Genomic DNA, 25,496 nt, shown 5'->3' on the forward strand with positions numbered 1-25,496 from the left:
GACCTGAATGGGGTTCTTCCATCTCTGCTGAAGACAAGTGTTACACTGAAAGCTTTTAGTGAACACCCAATCTTTGGGGTCGAGACCCTGCCATTCAGTCGTGGGCAATGCAGGCAGAGCGTCTTTCACTTTATAGTACATAAGATTCAGTCTTTAAGTCGGGGCAATGCAATGTCACTCAGCATTGCGTCACCAGTGTGTATGAAAGCATTTCCTTCGGGAGCCCCCCATACCGACATTAATCTGGCATTCGGAGTATTGCGCATACTTAGAAGTGCTATGGGCAATGCATCTACCCAAGTCAGTTAATTCTCTGCACATATCTTAGCAATATTTGCTTTCTGAATACCATTCTCTTCTCCACTGTGCCTGCTGCCTGCAGATGGTACACATAATGGAACTTTTGCTTTATTGTGAGGGCCTTACATACTCACTCCACCACTTTATTTATGAAGTGTGGACAGTTATCTGATCAAATCAGTCTTTATTTTGATTATTTCAATCATTAAAGACACAAAAAAACAATACAATACAGACCTTCACAAGTACATATGATATTGTTACAAAAAGTACTTAAAAGATTTGTTTAAAAGTTTCATAAAAATATAAAAACTGGAATCATTAAAAAGATTGAAAGTTTTTAGGTTTTGATTATATATTACAGTCTTGTTTCTCAATAACATAATTTAATCAGCCTATATGGTACACAATTCCATAATCTCATTTTCATATTTTAATAAGAATGGAACGAGATCCTATTACAAGTCAACAGCTACCCAATATATGGTATATATTGTATACTTAAACATTTCTAGGAGTTAAGGTTGCCACTCGTTGCAACTAATTTCTTCAAATTGTTTTTCGGATACCCCACGTCCAACTCAGAAACTTAGCTGTAGCTATTGCTATGTGTTCATGCGTATTAGTCTTCAAAATACGAAGTGCAAGTTTGCTTGATCTAGTGCCCAGGTTAAGACAAATCGGCTTAAGCCATTTGTCTCTAGGGCACTTGTATGCTGGACATATGAACAATATATGGGGGATTGACTCATCCATAGTTCGACATGATGGACAGTTAGTGTCCGTTGTATTTTGCCATTTTAATGTAAATTGTTTTATCGGAAGTGAGCCAACTCTAAATTGATGATACAATTTTCTGTCGCATGGTTTGGATATAAAGTTCCAGTATGCCTCAAACTGGGTATCATACTTGTGTTCCAGGAAAATACCTGTAAGGGAAGTATTGTGAGTGGATGACAAACACTTTGTTTTGGTCATATTCCAGTAGGCTTCCTTGTAAACTTTTTTAGATGGAAACATGCTGCCTGCTTGTTCCTCCCACAAATGGCTGAACCCCATGTTCACCAGTGTGCACTTGATTTTATGTAACCATACAATTTTACATGATGGATCGGCTTCTCTTACATGCTTTAATGCAATGGCATAGGGTAACAGCTCTGGAGTGGTCCAGAGCCTTCTCCAATATGCTATGGGCCTAAGCCGAGCTATCTCCTCAATTGCACAACAGCCCAGGTCTAGATAATCAATCAATCAATCAAGGAATTTATATCGCGCACTACTCACCCGGAAGGGTCTCAAGGCGCTTGGGGGAGGGGGTCTGCTACTGCTCGAACAGCCAGGTCTTGAGCTGTTTCCTGAAGGCGAGGTGGTCCTGGGTCAGCCGCAGGTGGACGGGCAGGGAGTTCCATGTCTTAGCCGCCAGGTAGGAGAAGGATCTTCCTCCGGCGGTGGCTCTCTGGATGCGAGGGACGACGGCGAGGGCGAGGTACGCGGATCGTAGCTGTCGGGTGGGCATGTAGAAGGTCAGGCGGTCGTTGAGGTACCTTGGGCCCAGGTCGTGGAGGGATTTGTGTGCGTGGGTGAGGAGCCTGAACGTGATCCTCTTGTTGACAGGGAGCCAGTGCAGGTCTCTTAGGTGGCTCGAGATGTGGCTGCGTCGGGGGGCGTCCAGGATGAGACGGGCGGAGGCGTTCTGGATACGCTGAAGTCTTTTCTGAAGCTTGGCTGTTGTACCGGCGTAGAGGGTGTTTCCGTAGTCTAGTCTGCTGGTGACGAGGGCCTGGGTGACAGTCTTCCTGGTCTCAGTCGGGATCCATCTGAAGATCTTGCGGAGCATGCGGAGGTTGTGGAAGCAAGATGAGGAGACGGCGTTGACTTGTCTGGTCATCGATAGGGAGGAGTCCAGGATGACGCCCAAGTTACGTGCGTGGTCCGTTGGCTTGGGTGCGGTGCCCAGGGCCGGGGGCCACCAGGAGTCGTCCCATGCAGAGGGCGATGGTCCCAGGATGAGGACTTCTGTCTTGTCCGTGTTCAACTTCAGGCGGCTGATGTTCATCCATTCGGCGACATCTTTCATCCCTTCGTGTAGGTCGGCTTTGGCGGTGTCGGGGTCTCTGGTCAGGGAGAGAATCAGCTGGGTGTCATCGGCGTAGGAGATGATGTTGAGGTTGTGTTGGCGTGCGATGGCAGCGAGGGGTTTCATGTAGATGTTGAAGAGAGTGGGGCTGAGCGATGATCCTTGCGGGACGCCGCAGATGACTTCGGTGGCCTCAGAGCGGAACGGAGGGAGGCGTACTCTCTGTGTTCTGCCGGAGAGGTATGAGATGATCCATTCCAGAGCAATCCCCTGGATGCCGGTGTCGTTGAGGCGTTGGACTAGGGTGCGGTGGCAGACAGTGTCAAATGCTGCGGAGAGGTCAAGGAGGATGAGTGCCGCTGTTTCACCTTTGTCGAGCAGGGCTCGGATGTCGTCGGTGGCTGCGATGAGGGCGGTCTCTGTGCTGTGGTTGGCTCTGAATCCGGATTGCGATGGGTCGAGGGATCCGTTCGTCTCGAGGAAGGCGGCCAGCTGCTTGTTGACGACCTTCTCGATGACTTTGGCAGGGAAAGGAAGGAGCGAGATAGGGCGGAAGTTCTTGACGTCGGTCGGGTCCGCAGTTGGTTTCTTCAGTAGTGCGCTGAGCTCGGCGTGCTTCCAGCTCTCTGGGAAGGTGGCTGTGTCGAAGGAGGCGTTGATGATGTCTCGGAGGTGGGGTGCGATGGTAGAGGCGGCCTTGTTGAAGACATGGTGGGGGCATGGGTCGGTCGGAGATCCGGAGTGGATGGTGTTCATCATGCGTGTCGTGTCTTCGAGGGTCACTTTGGTCCATGTCTGGAGGATAGCGGTGGGGTGCGTAGGTTCGGTCGATGGGTGCGGGGGTGGAGCGCCAAAACTGTTGTGGATGTCGGCGATCTTGCGGTGGAAGTACGAGGCGAGGGAGTCGCAGAGGTCCTGCGAGGGAGTGATGTCGTTGTTGCTGGTGCTGGGGTTGGAGAACTCCTTGACGATGTTGAAGAGCTCCTTGCTGTCATGGGCGTTCTTGTCCAGTCGTTCCTTCAAAGATTTCTTCTTGGTGGTGCGGATGAGCTGGTGATGTCTGCGGGTGGCGAGTTTGAGGGCGGTCATGTTGTCGGTGGTCTTGTCGAGGAGCCAGGCCTTCTCGAGGGTGCGGCAGGCCTTCTTGGAGTCCTTGAGTTCGTCGGTGAACCAGGGGGCCTTCTTGCTTCTGGGCCTGGTGAGTGGGTTCTTCAGTGGGGTTTAAGAGGAGTTGATTGTGAAAGACCTGTTAAAGCTCTCAGGAACTTATCCTGGGCTGCAGTTAAAGATGTTACATTTTTGAAACCCCAGAGCTCGGCACCATATAGGATCGAGGCCCTGACCTTGGTATTATAAATTGTTAGTGCAGGGCCAACCAGCTTTGTGTTCTCTTTTAGTAGGACACCTGCAAGTTGGGCATGCCTTAGGGCCAATATATCAATCTAGGGTTTCCAATGTAACTTCTTTCCCAGGGTAACCCCCAGATGTCGGTTTGTTCCAGTTGGACATTATTCATATATACTCTCCCTTTCACCACTTTGTTTGTGTAAAACCATAAATTTAGTTTTATCTACATTAACTACGAGCACGTGAGCACTGCAAAAAACCTTAAATCTGTTTAGCGCTCGTTGCAAGCCTTTCTGTGTTTTAGATAAAATAAGGGTATCATCCGCAAACATCAATAGGGGTTATCAATCAATCAATCAGGGAATTGTAAGCGCACTACTCACGTGTGGGAGTCTCAAGGCGCTGGGGGGGGGGGTTTGGCAGATATGTTCAGGAGGGGGCGTGTCTTATGTCTACCGGTGGCTCATTCCAGGTTTTGACTGCGATGTGGGAGAATGCTTTTCCGCCTGACCAGGCTCTGTGGATGCGCGGGGTTTCAGCCAGTGCGAGGTTCGAAGATTGGAGGTTTCTTTTGGGTACGTGGAAATGTATGCTGTCGTTGAGGTATTTGGGTCCGACGTTGTGTAGGTATTTATAGATGAGGATTTTTATGGTTATTCTCTTCTCCACGGGGATCCAGTGGAGTCTCCTCAGTTGTTGGCTGATGGGTTCATGCTAGGGGATGCCTAGGACGAGTCTGGCCACGGTGTTCTGTATTGTTTGGAGTTTGCGGAGTAGGGACTTGTTTATGCCGGCCTAGAGAGCGTTTCCGTTGTCCAGTCTGCTGGTGATGAGTGCGTGAGTGACTGTCTTCCTGGACTCTAGGGGGATCCATTTGAAGGTTTTGCGAAGGGTGCGGAGGACGTTGAAACAGCTGGAGGTGACGGAATTGACCTGTCTGTTCATGTCGAGAGTGGAGTCGAGTATAATGCTGAGGTTTTTGGCATGGTCCGAGGGGGTCGGTGGGCTTCCGGGGGCAGTGTGCTGCCAGGTGTTGTCCCATGCTGAAGGGGTGGTTCCAAGGACGAGGACTTCCGTCTTCTCTGCATTGTTTTAGACAGTTGTTGGTCATCCAGACTGCCACATCTTGCATTCCTTTCTGGAAGTTGAGTTTTGCGGTGGAGGGGTCTCTGGTGAGGGAGAGGATAAGCTGGGTGTCGTCCGCGTAGGATACGATGTTGAGGCCGTGTTGACAGACGATGGCAGCGAGGGAGGCCATGAAGATGTTGAAGAGGGTCGGGCTCAGAGATGACCCCTGTGGTACTTCGCAGGTGATATCCGTGGGGGCTGAGAGGAACGGTGATAGTCTGATCCTTTGGCTTCTTCCGGTGAGGAACGATCGGATCCAGTCCAGGGCTGTTCCTTGTATCCCTGCATCGTGTAGTCTGGAGATTAGTGTGTGGTGAGAGACGGTGTCGAAGGCGGCGGACAGATCAAGGAGGATGAGGGCTGCGGTCCAGGAGGGAGCGGACATCGTCTGTGGCAGCTAGTAGGGCAGTCGCTGTGCTTGCTTCAGAGTCCGGACTGGGATGGGTCAAGGACATCATTCTCTTTGATGAATCGGGTCAGTTCCATGTTGACTGTTTTCTCTGCTACTTTGGCCGTGAAGGGGAGGAGCGAGATGGGCTGGTAGTTCTTGAGTTCAGTTGGGTCGGCCGTGGGCTTCTTGAGCAGAGGTCTGACTTCTGCGTGCTTCCAGTCATCTGGGAAGGTGCCTGTTGTGAAGGTGGTGTTGATTGTGTGTAGCAGTTCAGGTGCGATGGCGTCCGCGGCTTTGTGGTAGACAGGGGTTGCTGGGAGCCCCCAAGTGGATGCTTTTCATGGTCGAGGTGGTGTCTTCGGTCGTGATCGGTGTCCAGTTGGGGATGGTGGTCTGGCAGGAGTTTTGTGTGGGGGGAGTTCGGCTGTGGTGTCTTGCAGGTGGTTGATGAAGTTATCATAGAGTGTTCTGATCTTGAGGTGGAAGTAGGTTCCCAGCTTGTCGCAGAGGTCTTGGGATGGGGTGATGTCTGTGGCTTCACTGCGTGGGTTGGTGAATTCCTGGATGACACTGAAAAGTCCCTTGGAGTCGGTGGAGTTGGCGAGGTTCTGGTGTGTATGAAGTTCCTTTTGGTAGTCCTGATTTGGTCGTGCTAGTCGATCATGGCGTCCTTGTAGGTGGAGTAGTTGTCGGTTGTCTTGGAGTTCCTCCAGTTCTTCTCGAGTCGTTTGCAGTTGCGCCTGGCTTCTTGGAGATCGGTGGTGAACCAGGCGGCTTTCCTGGGGAGCTTTTTGCCAGGCAGCTGATGAAATCCTGAGTGAAAATCCAAATCTTGGGATCAGTTCCTGTTGCAAACATTTAGCCACTTTCTGTGCATCATTCTTCTTTGTAGTATAGGCTTCAGTGCAGCCAGTGAATAATATAGGACACCATCAGTGCATACCAAAATTTTAGTGTAGGCGGGAACTCCACAAAGTCCATTTGTAAATGTTCAAAAGGCACCTCAGGAGCTGGAAAATGGCCTGATGTTGTGATTGTTCCCTTACCTCCGTTAAACAGTCCATATGTAATACAGTTCTTACAGGTGGCCTCTCGATTCTTTCAAAAGTTCTATTTATACCAAAATTATGAAAAATATCTACACATGGCATCGCGTCCCACAGGTGCAGACCATGAATAAGGTCCAAATTACACACCAAAGCATTCGGCAAACTAATCATTCAGTTAGGTCCTACACAAATCCTATCAACCTCAGAACCCTGCTTTTGTCATTCAATATTTTCTTCATCAATTGCATTCTGTTGTAGCAAAATGGCATCCATCTTCATTTAGCATTCGGCTTATTGCGTTTGCTCTGGTTGAGCCACATACATAGTACTTGTCTCAGCTATGGCAGTAGGTTTAGCAGTTTGATCAGCAAAATTGTCACCCCTTACTTTCTGATGGGCAGCACATTTCATAATTGCTAAAACCTTGGGCAAAACCAATGCATTGATGCTTACAATTAACGTACCAAGATTTATTTCATCACCACTAGAAGTGCGGAATCCTCTTTCCTACCAAAGTCGTGCCAAAGCCCAAAGGCATGTTAGCTGTCAGTATAGAAGTTCACTGGCAAATCTGCACTAAATTCACACTCACAATTTAGGGCTATAATTACATGTTTTTGTGCTGACAATTGGGGCATTCGTTTTGTCTCTACTACTGTTGTTATAGCATAAGCTGCTCTAGTTTCTCATTTGGATAATTTAAAACATGGCCCATCTACCCATAAATCTGCATCTCTTAAAAGCTTTGTTTGATATATCAATTCTGCCTTTAGTTGGTTGTTCAGTCACCAAAATACAATCATGCAAGTCTCTCATTTGATACTGCAAAGGCATCAGTGTGGCTGGGTTCCAAGCCGTACAATGATGCAAAGTAATATTGTCAGCCGACAATACAATCAGTTCATATTTAGTCAATCTGGCATTAGTTAAATTCGACATGTGTATTTTATTCAGCAATGTATCAATAGAATGAGGAACATATACATGTATTTCGAAAAAAATAAACTCTCAGATTGTTCTACCAAAACTTCAGCTGCTGCCCTCTGACATTTTGGAAATGCTCTGGCTAAAGGGTTTGATACTGCAGACAAATATGCACAATGTCTTTTTAGACCCCCATGTTGCTCTGCGAGTAATGCAAGGGCACATTTTCCCCACGTATGTGTAAAGGGGTGGAACACTTTAGTGTAATCTGTTATCCTCACTGCCGGAGACTCACATGGAGCCTTTTTGATAGTCTGAAAACGTTCCTAATGTATCTGCATCCAGGGGACAGGGTTAGTAACATCCTTGTGTGTCATGTCTTGTAAAGGATTAGCAATAAAGGAACAAGTTGGAATCCACTGCCTGCAATACCCTGCCATTCCTAGAAATTAATGCATTTTCAAGGGTGTTGCATTATTCCACGAATACATTCATGTGATATTCTCCTCGCCCCTTTAGAAATCAAGTATCCCAAATAGGACAACTGTTTTCTCCAAAACAGTAATTTTTGAGGGGATGCTTTGTGACCATGGAATGCTAAGACCTTAAGCAAATTCATAGTGGCCCAGGTGCACTGTTATTCCGTGTCAGCTGCTATAAGAAGATAGTCTACATATATGACCAATGTCAACCCGGGTTCCAAGACATGTTGATCAAGGTCTGCCTTTAATATTTGTGAATATATTGAAGGCAATTCTACATACCCTAGAGGAGTCCCTGTCCAAGAAACAGTGTAGGGGAATGGAGAAGAATGCATTTGTCAAATCTGAGACTGCAAAATGAGTGCCTGAAGGGAGTATGGTGGTAAGAATGGTAGGGGGTTTGGCACCAGAGGAAATCTGGACTGTACTATCACTTAACCTCGTAAAGAGCTTGCACAAGACACCACTCATCAGGATTTGAGCGGTCCTTACTTTGTTTATGTACTGAGAGAACATTGGAAATTAAAACACTCCCCTTTGTTTCTACCAGGACCCCCTCCTTAACCAGCCCTGATATTATTTCCTGCAATTCCTTCTCTCCCTACTGTGAAATATGGTCCTGTGTAACTCAGGGCAACACAATATCTTTCTTCAAAGCAATTTGAGTAAGCATTCAGTATTCTTCCCACATCAGATTTGTTTAAAGCCCAGACATCAACTGGTACATTGTTTCACACATTATCAGGTAAACAATGCAAAACATCAGATTCCGCTTCACTAAGATATACACACATTTGAGATATAAATTGATATTCATCACTGCATTCAAAGGTGTATATTTTATGATAGCATTTATCTTTTTGAAAAAACAAGACCCCCACAAATTAAAGGGTACTGTTGTCAGAAACAACAAAAACATGTTTGTCCATAATTGGAGCAATGGTAAACGTCACAGGTTGACTAATAGTGCTTGTGACGGCAACATTTGAAATCCCCACAGAGGTGTTGGTCATCTTTGAGAGTGATAAATGGGGACCAGTATTCATTGATTCTGTGGGGTAAGTGGTGTTGGTGTCTATGGGGAACTTACCATTATGATCACAAACTTCTCCTTGATCGTAGGACTTTTCTGGTCAACTGGCAATGCAGGTGCCATTACTCCTATTTCGCCTCCAGGGCACCTCTATGCTTTGTAGTAATCCTCACCATAAATTTGGCGTAGCTAAGACCGTGATGAAGCTAGATGCATTATCCTGAGCCATCATTCTGGCGTGCTTCTGGCTGGAGGGCTGTGAGGCACCTGCCTGCACCTGAGGATTGACAAGCGTGGCAAGGCCTGAGACTGCTAGCATTGGTCAAAAACATGGTGGCCTGCTTGGTCATAGGCTATGCAGCAACCTGTCTGAGCTGCAAAGCAGCTGATAGAAGGTTAGGGCTCAACGTTTTGCCCACTCCATGCAAGTATTGAGGGGCCCTGCAGTGGCTGCAGTGCTTTGGAGGCTGCTGCCTTGCATCCTCGTGTGTGCATCCTGCATGGTAAGCCAGATCCGATCCAAAGAGCCACCATAAGGACACTTCTGGTTGCTGCTCTGGTTGGGCCGGCGGTCCCCCCTCCATCCTGAGGTGAGGTGACGGGGCAACTCGGCAGCGACGGGGTCCTTTTCCTTGGCTTGGCCTTTGCAGCAGGTTCCCCCATTCTGTGGGTCCCAAGAGGGCCGGGGGTTGTGGTGTGCTGCAGATGGTCTGAGCCCCCCGGAGGGGACTGCTGACTTGCCCCAGATGTTTCCTTTTGCCCCTTGACTGCTGCGGCCCTGGGGGGTGCTCTCACACCTTGAAAGCCCCTCTGGCCCTCATACTGGACAATGTTTCCTGTGGCCAGTGCTTCACGCAGCCGGCCCCCCCACTTTCTGTGGCCTTTCCCCAGCGGTGAGGCAGGGCCTCATATGACTGGCCCTACCTGGGTCCTGTAGGTTCTGCAGCCTGTTCATCTGTAGTGGACTTGCTCCATAAGGATCACCCCATTGTTGCTGGAGCTTCATCATGGGGAAATCGAGGGCTGACAGGCCTGCATTGCTCACTGGAGCCCGCCACCCCCTAAAGGCTGCATATCTCCCTGCAGAGCCTACCCTTTTGTCAATGGAGGTGGCTCTTTGGGGTCAGGCAGATTTCTGGGTGCGAATTTTGAGCTGAAGAGGACTCTTGAGACCAACATTGATGGAGTAGCTGCGGAGATGGGCCTCCTTTGATGGGATCATAGAAAATTGTCAGACAGAGTGACTATGACAGAGGCAGCATTGGGGTCTCTAGACCCAGCAGTCAACAACAAGCAGGTTCAGATCGGAGATCTGACAGACGCTGTGCACCTCTTGCAGGATCGGGTGGATGATACGGAAGGCTTTTCCCGGTGCAATACTATCATTGCCATTGGCCTGCCAGAATGGATGGAGGGCCCCAGTGCCGATCTCTACATGGAGCAGTGGCTCATTCATCACATCTATGATGGTGAGCCCACAGCCTTCTTCACAGTGGAGGAGGGCCCATCGGTTCCGCTCCAGTGGCTCTGCCTCAGCCTTGGTCACAAGACTCTTAAACTACAGGGACAACTACCATATTCTCCAAACCCCCCAGATAGATGACCTGTGAACAGTGCAAAACCACAAGATGAACCTGTTCCCAGACTTTACTATCCTGATTCAGAGAAAGAGGAACTCTTTCCTCCACGTTAAGGTGAAACGCCACCAGTTGGGCCTACACTGCACTGCAAAGCTCAGTGTGGAAAAGAACAACGCTAACCATTACATTGCGTCCCCGGAGGAGGTCTGGCAGTGGCTGGAGTATGACGGTGTTTTTCGTACGGAGTTGGATGAGTGGAAGACTGAGGAGCCCAGATGACACAGGAGGTCTACTTATCAGGGGGCGGGTCGAAAGCAGCAGGTGGAATCTGCAAGGGCGCAGTTGGTGGCCGAGATGGCGATTTACAGGCATTCGCAAGGGGTGGACTTAGGAGACAGTACTGAACATGACCAAGATGAACTGGACTCGATGGACATGGATGTAGAGCAGCTCCTGAGATGGGGCCTGTGGTTACACCGTTGACTGAAGAAGTAGGCTGAAAGAGGCCTAACCCCTGCATAGGGACATCAAATCTGGCTGGACTTGAGACTCGGTGTGTGGTGTTGACACCAGCACTATGCCAGGGAGAACAGTGTGTACTGGCAGTTGGGTCCTGAAATGGCCTGATGGGAGCACTGTAAGACTTATTTTTACTTTTTTACTCCTTTTACCAGCCTTTTTATGTGCCGGGGTAGACTGGTCTATATTTCTAAGGGTTTTTGCCTGATTGCTTGTTGCATTGTCGTTTGCTATTAGGCATTAGGGGGATTGTGAGGGGTGGGCAACAAACTATTCCTATGTTGTGGGGTTGGCATTGTTGCCTATGTCTAGGAAATGTGGGTAGAGGGGTGGATTTTCCAGGTTGTGCATACTGTTTTTTTGTGTGTGAGTGCATGCAACCTATGATGGGTGCATGAGTAGGGATGGTGGCCGCTGGGTCTGGGAAGGGCACTGGCGAACGCCCTATTATTATTATTTGTCCTCAAACAGTTGCAAGAGGTGCACGCCCACCAATCCTGCCCAAGCTGCAGTTCCACTCGTCGTTACTAGATGTCCTCACGACACGAGTCAAATGCAAAAGCTTCATGAAAGGGTTTCAATGCTTTTGCATTTGACTCGTGAGGGACATCTAGTAACGACTAGTTGAACTGCAGCTCTTTGTAGAATTATTTTGATATTGGACACTATAATATTCACTGCCCACTGCTAATCTCGTCCCATAATGCTTTGCAGGGCCTTTGGTTGGGATTGTATTTTTGCCCATAACTGTGCTTGGGGTGGTCCTAGGAGGAAGGGACCACCACGGAATCGTTCACCAGCATTATATGCTCTTTGTGTTCAAGGCATCTGCTTGGTCCTCCCCCTAGGTTAGGGGGGACCCCAAAATCCTCACTTCTCTCATTGCCTAATATTTTCATTCACAGTTCACTTTTGTGAATTGGTTATGTGCTTTCTAGCATGTAAAATTGCTTTAGCAAAGCATTTGTGGATATTGTTGCTATTGCTGCTACGCTACGTGTTGTAGCACAGTTTTTGCACTGTGCTACGTGCATTTTGCGTAGTGCGTAGTAGTGCGTGCTCCGTCAGCGAAGCGTAGTACTATGCCCAGGGTTAATCCGCACTAGGCACACCTTTTGAAAGGTGTGCCTGCCGCACAACAGGACAGTGCACCTGTTCTATAATCTGGGCCCTGGTGTGCGATCTCTGACAGAACGATGGACCTGGAGCCACCCTCATTCATTAGTCAGTTCATTAATTCATCACCAATGTATTGTTAATATTCAAGACTACAGAGAATAATACTCTGTATGTTGATGTGTATTCTTTGCTCCTGAGATGATACATGCATGCAGCTGAACACCTTTACCCAGGTGACCCTCCATCTTTAACACCAGATGACCAGGTTAAATTACAAAGCTCAGATCGGACCAGGAAATGGATTGCCACTGCTTTAATTATATGTGTTTTTTTAAAATCTCACTTCTGAATTTTGAACAATACCTATGTGAGACCACTTCCAAATGTTCTTCTGTAGAGCAGATAAATTCATCCCCATTGACATAAGCATGGTTTCTGCCCTCCTTCAAATACGAAAGAAAATGAAGACACATCTCTTCAAAGAGCTCTATCACTATTAAGAACCCAGAGATTACCTGCCTTAGTGTAAATTATTTTGAGGTATGTTCTTAGGCTCTCACCCAACGTACAGTGTTCTGTTGCTTCTTAGGTAAGCTTGTGCTATATAAATACTCCTACTGTCCTGTATGCATATATAGATATACTTGTATTCAGTTCATGCGAAGGACAGTGATCCTGGATGGGGTTCTAATGGAACTTTTGAGAGGAGAGTATGTTCCTTACTGTGAGGAATTGGGTTGTTGGTTGAGTGCCATGAAACCCTACTCAAGGAACAGCCAGAATCTTTGTCAGAGTGTTTTTACAAAAATGTATCTGCACTGAACCCTCTGGTGTCTCAGTGCAAAAACAGGCTTAACTTCAAGACAATGTAAAAAGTTTTTTATGCAGCACTTAAACAATAATAAAGTGAAAACACAACATAAGAAAAAAGCCACACTAATTTTGAACAATAGCGTAAATTTAAATACATTATTTGACACCAAAATGGCAAAAATCCAATCTGTAAAGCCAGAGTTATGATCTTTTAAAGTTTAACCTCTTCCGTGTGTCGGTCGGCCCCTGGCCGTCTGACGTCACGGTGGGCGTGTGCGGATGACGGCCGGGGGCCGTCCGAACCGCGCACATGTGGAATTTTCCAGCACTGCAGGGGAATTCCGGCCGCATCGAAGCGGTTAAAGTGGAAAATACTGCCTCAAAGATCAAAGTGCCAACCACTAGTCATGCCAGACCAGGGCAAAGTTGAAATTTATGGCTGACCACGATGGAGCACAGGTCGGATACACAAGGTGGATTGGGGCTGGTTCCCGCTTAGAAGGACTTAGAAGAATTTTTAGAGAAAAATGTCTGAGAAGGTAAGGTTCAGCGGGGCAAGGCAGCCAGCGGTCTCTGAGGAGAAGACATCATAGGGTAGTCTCTGGATGAAGTTGCAGTGAAGATTTCTAGTTTCAGACTTGGGGCCTGATTGAGATCTTGGCGAACAGACAGCCAGTTAGCCCTTGGAGTCAGGGTCGGACTGGCCATAGTGGGCACCGGGTGTTTTCCCAGTGGGCCAGAAAGGTGGGGGGTGGTTTTGGACAGGTGGGGACCGTTTTTGTTACTGGGGACCATTTTTGCAGCAGCATTGCACTATCGGACCCCTGCATTGTAGCAGCACACCTTTGTGTATCTGCCTGTTGTTTGGAGCTGTACTTTGGTGATAGGCATTCCTTTGGGTACCTGCCTTTTGTTCGGGCTGTAGGTTACCTCATCATTGTTCAACGACAGGCACGCTTTGATTTTTGATGCAATACTGTGTCAGACCTAGCAAGTTACAACTTTAGTGAGTCTATTCTTAGTTGTGTTTAGTTATATCTTGTTTTACATTTAACTTGATTTGTGCTTGCACTATTTCAGCAATAGGCACGCCTTCCATGATAACTTTGTGTGTATTCATCTGGTGGTGGTATTAATTGGAGCAGTACAATGCAAAATATACCTGCTCCACCTTTCTTTTTGTCCAGTGCTGGGAAGCCTATAATTAGGTGGAACAATTGGAAAAAGGGTTTTGAGCGATACGCCAGAGTATGCGGAGCTTCTTCAAGCATTGAACTCAAGACTGCGTTGGTTTCACACTACCTGGGTCCTGAAGGACAGGAAATGTTTGATCATCTTCCCTCTGTCTCTGATGGTGATACAGCGGAGTTCATTGACTATATTAGGCAATCACTACTGAGCCAAAGTAAGTTTTATACTTGAGAGATACCATTTTGGTAGAAGGCTGCAGAAGGAAGGTGAGTCAGTAAAAAAATATGTCGCAGATTAACGGAAGTTTGCATCATTGTGTACATTTTTGGGTAGCACGTATGAGAGTATAAGGGATCAATCTATCCTGGGGTGTAGCATCGAATAGGTTAGGGATGAACTTTGGCTGAAAGACGATCCAAATTTGGAAGATATTTTGGTAGTAGCTAAAAAAATTGAGGACTCCTTGAAGTGTGTAGAGGTGATTTAAAAGGACACAATGGCGGATGTTCAAATTATAAAAAACACAGATGTGGTACAAAGTAAGCAAGGGTAGTTGGTAAGCAGAAAGGTGGAAACAACAAAGATGGCAAAGAGAAAAGTAAGGATGTAAAGAAGTGTTACAGGTTTGGGAGTATAAATCATTTGGCCTTTCATAGAGAATGTCCTGCACTTAAAGTATTGTGCAGGGGCTGTGGAAAGAGAGGTCATTACCAAAGTGAATGTAAGAATAAGAGTGACAAGCAATGTTCAAGTAAAAGAAGTGAAGGTGGATATCAGTGATGATTCAGATCTTAATTGTGGTCGGATACTTTTGCAAGTTCAATGTGGGGTGCAAAAGAGTCCCATTGATGACATTTTTGTAGATGTGAAACAAAGGTTTTATTTGATTCTGGAGCAAAATTAACATTAGTTTTCACTGAGTTTTTTGAACAACATCTGGTGAGAAGTGTGAAGTTGATGAAACCTGAAATCAGACCTTTGACCTATGGTGGGGAGCCAATAAAGCTGAGAGGGTATTTCATGTGAATGATTGACTGATGAGTAGCTGGAAAAATATTTGTTTCATTCAGAGGGTACAGCATATTGAGCTGGTTTCATCAAAGGGTTCTTGGAGTCATGCTTGATTCTAGCAATGATTCACCCATAATTGTGACGGATGTGGTTCGAACTGTAATGAAAGATAGCGGTGGGTTACTGTCAGATGAATTTACAGAGCTTGCTAGAAGATTTTCCATCTGTATTTAGACCTGAATTTGGGTGCCTTAAGGGATATACTCACACAATTAAATTGAGGGAAGACACTCAAACTCTATGTGGTAAAGTACATAATGTACCATTTGCGGTGAGAGATGAGATGCAGTTGGAATTACGATTCTCCTATTTACATGACCAGAGAATCTGGATTTCATTAAAGATACGGAGGCTAACATTGCAGAACGATTGTGTGATTAAAGAGGTGGAAGGAATGGAATGGTTGGCCTCAGTGGTTGTTGCCTAGAAGAGCAGCAGACAGGTGAAGCTGTGAGAATACCTACATGAATTGAAAAAGGGAGGGGTGATAGATCATTTTCCAATTCCTAATATTGCAGAGATGTTGACATCGTTGAAGGGGGCTGAAGTGTTTTCGTGAATTGACCGAAAATAGGTGGGCCATCAAATAGAACTCGGTGAAAGTTCAAGAGGTGTCACTGCATGTATATCACCTTTTGACATGTTTAGGTGCAGAAGAATTCCGTTCCGCTTGGCGTCAGCCTCCGTTTTCCAGAGAGCTATGGAGAAAGTGCTGAAGGATTCGGAAGGCATTAGGATATATTATTATTATTATCATTATTATTATTATTATTATTATTATTAGCTTTATTTAGCTTATAAAGAGTCTGGTTACTCCAAACGGGAGTGTCCCCGCGCTAGAACACCAACAGATCCCTAACAACTGACCAAGCTAGCAGCCTAAATAATACTTCCAGACCATCAAAAGAGACACTACTTTTGTCCTCCATATGAACGTTGAAACAGCCAGGTTATTAATTTTTTCTTAAACAGAGTTTCCGATGCACACATCCGTAGATCCAAAGGCAGATCATTCCATGGCTTAGCCACCAGGAAGTCAAAGGATCTCCCTCCCGCTCGAGCCTTACGTACCGTGGGCACAGTCACTTTGGCTGTGCCCAACGATCTCAGGTTACGAGCGGGTTGATATGCAGTCATAAGAGGGAGCAAAAACCTCTGCCCCTTTTGATGGAGGATCCTATGTCCAAAGCATAGGGCCTTAAAAGTGACTCTGGCCTGTGTAGGGAGCCAATGGAGTTTCATCAAGGCTTCCCCTACTGATGCCCGCCTGGGAATATTCAGAATCAGCCGAGCTGCTGCATTCTGAACTTTCTGCATGATATTCAAGTTCCTGGCGGTCACCCCTAAATACAGAATGTTACAATAGTCAACGCATGAGGTAACAAGAGCCTGTAAAATAGTTTGTTTAGCATCAAATGGAAGTATGTTCAAGATTTTACATAGCATTTTAAGAATGCCAAAGCAGGCGCCAGCTACGGCCGATATCTGCTCTGAAAAGGACAGATTGTCGTCGAACCACACGCCGAAATTTTTTACCTTAGCTTTCGGGACCAGAGTAAGACCCAATTCCTCCGGCCACCATGACTGAGACCAAAGTGAGGGCTGTGTACCAATTACCAGCCATAAACCTCAGCCTTCCCCGCATTCAACTGAAGACAACTATGTTTCATCCAATCAGCAAGTGCACCCAAACAGCTCTTAAAATCAGATGACATTCCAGATTCCCTTTGCTCCAGAGTAACAATCAATTGAGTGTCATCGGCATATGACACCAGTTTTACCCCATGCCTTAATACAATATCTGCCAGGGGACGCATATAGATATTGAATAGGGTCGGGCTGAGAGCCGAACCCTGCGGTACCTCCTGTGACAGAGGAAAGACTCTAGATGTAAAAGGATGTTGTAGAACCTGGAATGTTCTGTTCTGCAAGAAGTTTTTCAACCACTCCCAAATACCGCCGCTGACCCCAGCCTGCCTCAGCCTCTCCAATAACAGGCCATGGGAGACCGTGTTGAACGCAGCACTCAGATCAAGTAGGATCATTGCAGCTGTCCTACCTTCATCGGCTGCGGTTCTCAGCGCTTCCGCAGCCAGAAGCAGGGCGGATTCTGTGCTATGAAGTGGCCTAAAGCCAGACTGAGTGTCGTGGAGGACCCGGCTTTCTTCCAAGAACATGGACAGTTGGTGGTTAAGATGTTTCTCCTCAATTTTAGCAACGAAGGGGAGCAGAGAGATAGGTCTCAAATTTTCTGGAAGGGCAGGGTCTAGAGAAGGTTTCTTCAGCAAAAGTACCACCATAGCATGTTTCCAGTTGCTGGGTATCTGCCCCGAGCTGAAGGACATATTCAGTAATGCGGTGAGAACCGGAGCAATAGCCTCCTTCCCTAATCGCAAGAATTTAGGGGGAATGGGGTCCAAAGGGGACCCTGGTTTGACCACATCCATCAATTGCAGGATCTCACTTTCTACAGGAGGGTGAAAGACAAACCTATCTTTGATACCGTGATCAACTGCGGCAGAGACAGGAACAAAATTCCTACTGCTTTTTGGAAAGGTGGCATAGATCTTATCTATCTTGCCCAGAAAGAAGTGTGCGACCTTGTTGCAGTGATCTGTAGACGCAGGAAGTGCTGCAGTCACACGTTCTAAAGAGGATAATTGTTTAACTACCTGAAAGATGTTCTTAGTGGAATTTTTTGCCAGCTCAATCTGCTCCGTATAAAATTCCCTACACACTCTCCCAATCTGTAAGTGATAAAACTTCAATGCCGATAGGTAGAGCTGCCTATTTTCTTCCAGGTAGTTCTTCCTCCACTGGCGTTCAAGGCGTTTGCAACCCATTTTCAGCTGTGCTAACTCTTCTGAAAACCATTTTGCAGATGCAGTCATACGTGTGCTTTTGCCTGGTTTCAGGGGAATCAAGGATTACACAGCATCCTTGATCCAAAGGGAGACTAAGTCCTCTGCTCTCTCCATTTCGACCCCTAAGTCAGGGGTACTAAAGAGCAGTTTCTCCTCAAAAGTATCCTGGGTTAGAGTGCCCCATTTCCGCACCATTCTGAGCTTGGGCTGCTTATCCTTAATACAGAGAACCTCTCTAGGAAACCTAATCATAAAAGGGAGAATACAATGGTCGTACCAAACTATAGGGATCGGAAGCAGAGCTTCAATCTCTGTACAATTAGTAAAATTATTGTCCAGCATGTGGCCTTTATTATGCGTAGGAGTGTGGACCAATTGGTTCAATACATACTTTATCAAGACAATGTACTTATTTATTGTCCCGATGTAGGTGTGCACGATGAGAGAGTGAAGATGGTTCTTAGGTGGATGAAAGCCATCAATTTAAAAATAGAGCGGGAGAAATGCAAATTTAGTCAGGCATACATAGAGTATTTAGGACATGATGTGTCAAGGGGAGGTGTCAAACCTAAAACAAGCTTGATGTGCTCTATAAATAGATTGTCATCCCCTACGAACAAAGAGGAGCTACTCAGGTTTTTGGAGATGTATGAATATTATTGTAAATTTATACCTAATTTTGTGACAAAAAGTACCATGATGAGACGGTTTTTGAAAAAAAGCCCAATGTTTGTTTGGGACAAGGATTGAGATAAGGAGTTCAAAGTTATAAAGCAAGAACTTGCTGGAGCTCTTTACTTGAGTTCTGACTCCAAATTGAAATCCACTATTTTCCCTGATGCAAGCCTCAAGGGTTTGGGTGCAGTCCTTTTGCTAGGTGATGGTGCTAACACTAGAATGATTATGTTTGCATCCAGACGTTTGAGAGGACTGGAAACTCGATATTTCGTAATTGAGAGGGAGGCCCCAAATATATATTGGGCGATCAGGAAAATAAAGTCGTTCTTATGAGGGTGTGAATTTAAAGTCAAGACTGACCACAAGCCTTTGAGAGAGTTATTTCAGTGGAAGAGTATTGATGCAGTGTCAGGGAGAATTACTAGGTGGGTGTTGGCACAGCAGGTGAACAATTTTGTGGTAGAGTACTTCCTGGGGGTTAGAAATGTGGTTGTCGATGCATTATCCAGATTGGTGTCTGAGTACGATGAAGTTGGGTGTGAGGAAGATGATGTGGATGAGGAAGAGTGTGTGTGCTATTGAGGGTGCGGCAATTTCTGAGGAGGAGTGGAGAAGGGTTTCTTGTGAAGATGGTGGCATTCAAAAGTGCTTGAGCAGTTAAGCATTGGTTGGAGTAAGAAGGGGTGTGTTGACAAGTAGAGTCCAAAGTTCTGGAATGTAAGGGAGGAGTTGTCAGAATTAAATGGTTTATTGTTTTGTGGAGCAAGGTTGGTGATGCCGGTTGTCTTGAGTAAATCATTGCTGAAACTGGCACATGAAGATCACTTGAGCATATCTAAGATGATAGAGAGATTAAGATCTGTTTACTGGAGGTCATGGATGATCAGTGATGCTGAGAGAGTTCGGGAGTGCGTTCAATTTATGATAAGAGATAAGATTTTGAAGCCCAGGATTCAACCCATAAGGCAGTTACCTAAAGGTCCTTGGGAGGATGTTGCACTGGACATTTTAGGTGGATCCTTCTACGCCATTGTGTTATAGATCTTTTATCATGATGTTCAGAAATAACATTTTCCCGTGGAATAGAAACCAGACGTGGCTGCATTTCTACAGGAACTCATTCATAGGTAGGGGGTCGATGGAATGTTGTTAACCGATAATAGTGTACAGTTGGTTTTGAAGGAAATGGAGGAATTGTTTGCTGGGAAAGGAAACAGACATAAGAAATATGCTTTATACCAACCTGAAGCCAATGGAGTTGTAGAGCATTTCAACAGGGTATTGAAGAAGATGATTAGAATGGCAAAGGACAAAGGACATTTGGTGAGAGGATGTGTGTTAGAAGGTTTGCATGTATCATTCAACCCCGCATTCTGTGACTGGTAGATCACAGTTTGAATTATTCAGGAAAAGAAGACCTAACAGTGTAACGGCACCCTGGTGGGGGAATAAAAAATATGAGGGAAGTAAGTATATTGTGACGGTTCAAGATAGGGAAGAGAAGAATATTGAAGAACGAAAGAAATGGTTTGATGAGAGGAAAAGAGGAAAAGTCACTAAGGTGAAGGTTAGAGATTGAGTGAGAATCAGAATACCAGGAAGTTGTAGGCAGATACCATGCATGTTATAAAGTTGTTTAGGAATGCAGTTAAGACAACTGATATTGGTGTGTGGAACCTAAACAAAGTGGTTATAATGAACTATGGGGTGGAAGAGAAGGTGGATGAAAGGGTTGATGAGGATGGTGGTGAGAAGAAAGAGGAAGAGAGTGATGGTAAGGGTGTGAGACGAGGTCTGAGTGATTCCAAGGTATTTGGAGGATTATGTCAATGCAAACTGATTGTTATTCATATATATATTTTAAGTCTGAAACTTCTATACCCAAATCAATATGTTATTCTATGTATGTATTTTTATAGCCAGACTAATTGCATGTAGCAGGTGTCCTTAGTGACATGTAACAGTTTGTTCAGTATTACTGTGCATATTATTTTTATTTTCTTTGGTTTTGTAGTTTTAAGGTATATTCTGATCACTTTGCTAATTGTATGAGAGGGAGGTGTGTTGTGGGTTAAATTATGAGGAAAGTGATGGTGCTGTGTTCCAATGGAACCTCATGTTGGCTGTTCTGTATAGAATGTAATGTTTTGAAAAGGGAACTGAAGCCTGACCATGGCGGATGGCTGGGATGTTTTTTCTGCGAACTGAAAATAATTAACCTCATCTTCCCTCCTGTGGCATCTACCATGCACTTATTTGAAGAAAAGTGGCTTTGTAATACTATCATCTCATCTGCTTTTTAACTGAAGCATAGTAACACGACCCAAATGCTTGTCCAAAGTTAACAAGAAAAATGTAATGCTCACTGATGTATTTATTCTGGGATAGAAATAGTAGTATCACTGTTAACTAATTTAAAGAAAGAAACCTTGAGTTGGGGTGGCTACATATCCAAAAGCTTGTCTTGAAAAGTCTAAAGCAAATTTCAACCACATTTCTGGTTAGTGCTTATTTTGTGAAAGAATAATAGCTGTGGCCCAAAGATTTGTTCAGATGCCCACAACCCGTGCTATTAAAGGACGAAGTCGGGGTGCCAGATACAAAGGTGTATAGTCTTGATTCCACCTCAAGCCTCTTTAATCCTTCACCAGATACTCCCTGACTCTTCACCTAATTCTTCCAGGATCTTTTTCATCCCAACGTTCTCCCTTTGTCACTGTTTTGCCATCTTTCTCTCCTTCCTTCTTTCAGCCCTTTTGTGTTTCTCTCTCTCTTGCTTTGAATCAGTTTGTTGAGCCAAAATAAGTGCTGGACCCAAAAAAGGAGTGCCGCAGGGTGCCACTGACCACTAAGGGCTCAAATTGAGCACTGTTTTAGGGATTCATGCATGTTTTATGCATCAATGAAGAGCTTGGGGTACTCTGCCTTCTGCTTGGTTTGGTAAGAGAATTGCTCGTCCAAGCTGAGCATCAATACATTAAGATATAGGATGACTCAGTCCTAATAGACATAATAAGAAAAATGAAACCTTTTTGCGGAGGAAACTAACGAACTACTGTGGAATCCATAGTAATCTTGTTGAACTGCTTCACATCTAGATAGTCCGCCCCCCCCCTGGATTTACCCCTATGTGTTTTTCACCATTCCCCCTTGTGTGTAGAGTAGACCTTTGTGCAAATATACTGTTTAAGAAAATAGAATACTAAATGACAGGGCCAGCTTTATGCCTTTGTATCTGGTGCTGAGCTTAGGGGATGCTGTGTTTAGAAATAAAGTATGGGATTAAAAGCAACTGCTGCAGAGTTATTTGTTTGTCTAGCAGTTTTGAGGCAACAATAGAAATGGCATGAACTCTGGTGATAAATTTTCCTGCTGGAGAGAGATGGAGTTTTGTCTAGTGGCAGTCTGACTCATTATAAAGTGTACAAAGAACGTGTACCATGCAGACCACAGAATTGTATTCTATGTGGATAGCTCAGTGGGTTACTGATTTTGTCACAGAGATCCTTTTATTACTTGAAGTTCTTAAGTCTTAACATCAGAACATACGATAAGAGGGGTTAAAATAACAACATACAGTACAATGATAACAAAGCAGCATAATAGCAGCATAGTAACCCCACAAGGTTGAACTCTCCTGGAATAAAGTGCTTGGAGGAGAGTAAAGTACATATAGTGACTACCGCCAACCCTTTGAATATCTTCCAACCTTAACCAAGCGTTAGGGTAACAACATACAGTACAATGATTACAAAACAGTTTAATAGCAGCATAATAACCCCATAGAGTTAAACTCTCCTGGGATAAAGTGCTTGAAAGACTATAAAGTGACTGCCGCCTAACCTTTAGATCGCTTCGCACCTTGACAAGACCTTTAAGTGACATGTGTATAAATATAGACGTAGTAACCCTAGAGACCCCGATTATACCTCTTATTTAGCCCCGATCCATTCCTGTCATTCCAGGATTGGGCACTTCATTCCCGTTCATCTATTCATCCACGGAAGCCCAGATCAATCTACCCCGCTTCTGTGCTACTGTGGTCCACTATGTCTATTACTGGGTATTTGACGACTGACAATTGTTGTTCATCCAGCTTATCAAGGTAATCCCTTATGTGAGGGTATTTTTAGGGCTACCTCTGGGAAGTATTAAGGTGGAAGGGACTCTGTCTGAGTTTCATAAAATTAATTAGGGCTTTGTATCAGGCTCCTAAGGCCAGGTTGCAGATAACGGGTAAGGGATCAAATCAACATTTGAACAAGGCAGGGGTGTCCTTGCTCACCCCTATTATTTGCTGTATACATAGAGCCGTTTTTAATATAATTGGAAGGTAACAGTAAGATTCAGCCAGTAATCATGACCCAAGTACAATATAAAGTATTGGCATATGCCAATGATGTAGTCTTTATAACCCCAGACCCTTGTAATGTCTTAAATCCTATTGAAGAGAAAGCGCGTGGGTTTGGGGTTATATCAGGATATCACCTTATTGAGGGTCATTATCTGTTTCTAATGTTGCCAACCACAATCACTGTGGCATGTTTTAAATCCTGAGTTTGCGCTCTCCAGACCAAACACTCTTAAAATATACTGCCTACTACTATGAATGACGTGCTTCCTACACATTGTATCCTCATTGTCTTATGTAACATATCCTATAGGCTGATTTATACACACAGGATTTTTTGTCTCTATATAATGTGCGTTTGATGTAAGGTGCTCTTACACCCTACACTGGTAAGTGTAGGGCTTTTGAACAAATTAAATGCATGTGAAAGAGGGACGATGGAGAGATAAGGGGCACTATTGGAGTGTAGTAGTGAGGGATTACTTGGAAAAGGAGGTCATTGCGCTAGGATGCCCTCACCGGTGATAGCCCACTTTACAAATACACATAACATATTGCTGGTGGGGTGGGCACCACAAAATATTGTCACACCTGTGCCACCAGCGCTAAAGTCGGACCTGCTAACTGATAAGTATAGTAAATGTCCCATCTGATGGACTAATTTACAGTGCTGCACTAACATGCTGAAATGTGTGTGGCTAAAAGTTCACGAGATAAGGAAAAAGCTTGCAGAAATTAATGCACAAACACAGGTTCCTGCAGGTGTTCCCTTTCCTCATTTTAGTGCTTAGAAAGCTACAGTAATACTAAATCCTGAAATTACCATGCTCAGCTGTATTGATCATTTTGAGCTTGTTTTAACTCTTATATTTTCCTTAACTTTTCAAAGTTAGTGTTTGAGTGTAGTGGTAAGACTGTTATGACTGATGGGCGATAACCACTAGCAATATGCTGAAGGGACTTGTTTGGCAAAAATGTGCAGTAATGCTTAGTAACAGTGTTACTACAGCATGTTAGGTTTCCCTTAGAAATATCTAATCAGGAGATAGTTATTAGCTGTAAACTAATTACTGCTATACGATATCACTGTCTTGTTTGCCCTGGCATTCTAAACCAACCAGCCATAATCTGCATCATTTTGGTTTTCAGTCAAAATAATGGCAGCTGAAGCCCCATGTGGTGCACATTGTATAATGTATATACCTTTACCAACATCAATCAAAAAGCATTTGTAAAACATACAACTGTCACCCTTAGGGTGTATTTGGGTGGTGTCTCTGTCAGCCAGGTCCTGAGTCTCTTTCGGAAGTCCGCCAGCAATGGGGAAGTGCGGAGCTGGGGGGGAGTGGAGGTAGCTCAAGGTCTTGGCTGCGATGTAGAAGGAGTGGCTAACAGATGCAGGGGGTTTGTGCGATGATGTGTGAAGAGGAGCGCTGGTGTCTAGAGGGTTGGTGGAAGTTCAGTCGATGGTTGATGTAGGCAGGTCCTAGGTAGTGGGGGCTTTGTAGGATCTTGAACTGGCATCTCTTCTAGATGGGGAACCAGCCGTGGTCTGTCATGTGTGGAGGTGATGTAGTTTTGTTTGAGCACGTCCAGTATGAGTCCAGGCAGCTGGTGATAAATGCCTGAGTGAGTCTTTCCAGTGTTGGTTGGAATCCATCTGAAGATTCCGTGGAGCATGCAAAGTGTGTGGAAGCAGGAGGAGGCGACTGTTTTGACTTGTCATTTCATGGTGAGTTGGCTGTCAAGGATGATGCTGAGGTTGCTTGCATGGCTGTAGGTATGGGTGTGGGTCCAAGTTCTGCAGGTCACTAGCTGTGGTCCCATGCAAAGGTGTTCTTCCTGAAAAATCACTATCTGTCGGAGTTGAGTTGGAAGCAGTTGTCTCTTGGTTTTGGCGTTGGAGGTGTCATTGGTGAGCAACAGGATCAGTTGAGTGTCATCTGCATAGAAAATTATGTTGAGTCTGTGGAATCTGATGACTTCTTCAGTATTAGGGTATCTTTCATAGATTCACATGCTTGAATCATTCCCCGTCGTCGGAGTGGGAAATAGCAATAAATATGCATACCATAGCCATATCATAGGTAAATTAGAACCAGGAAGTAAAATAGCTAGAAGTTAATAGGAAAAAATCTTCCACTTTCATGACTCGTCCAAGTCATTATAGTCCAAACTACAGCCAATCAGGAGACAGCACCCTCCAGAATGTTCTCCCCAGAGGCTCAGGCTCTCAGATTTTCTACCGCACGTCGTGTGAAGGGAGTCTCCCTGAGCTCTGCTCAGTACTTCTCAGGTTTTCTTAAGAATTTCTTCATTCATGATGTCTTCTTCTAAGAAATCTCTCTTTAGACCTTGTGATTCTTGTGGGAAGCCCTGGCTGTTTTATGAGGACCCCCACAAGAAGTGCATTTACTGCTTGTATCCAGAACACCAGGTGAGAGACTGCAAAATCTGCAGGACTTTCCCTCAAAAACTCCGAGGGACAGAGAGGGACGTCTACTTCTTTGGCTACAGAAGATTAAGGATCAAGACAACCCTTTATCTGAAGTTGGAAGTGTTTTATCTGACAGGTCTGC

At 45.2% G+C, this 25,496-nt stretch overlaps 1 protein-coding gene across 1 annotated transcript in view; it reads left to right on the plus strand.

The window, feature by feature from the left end:
* Positions 1–25,496, plus strand: part of MYO3A (myosin IIIA) — a 1,336,625-nt gene that overhangs the window by 327,466 nt on the left and 983,663 nt on the right. The gene's annotated exons all lie outside the window — the stretch shown is intronic.

The sequence above is a fragment of the Triturus cristatus genome, chromosome 10 (assembly GCF_964204655.1).
Source record: "Triturus cristatus chromosome 10, aTriCri1.1, whole genome shotgun sequence".
In the NCBI taxonomy this organism is placed as follows: domain Eukaryota; kingdom Metazoa; phylum Chordata; class Amphibia; order Caudata; family Salamandridae; genus Triturus; species Triturus cristatus.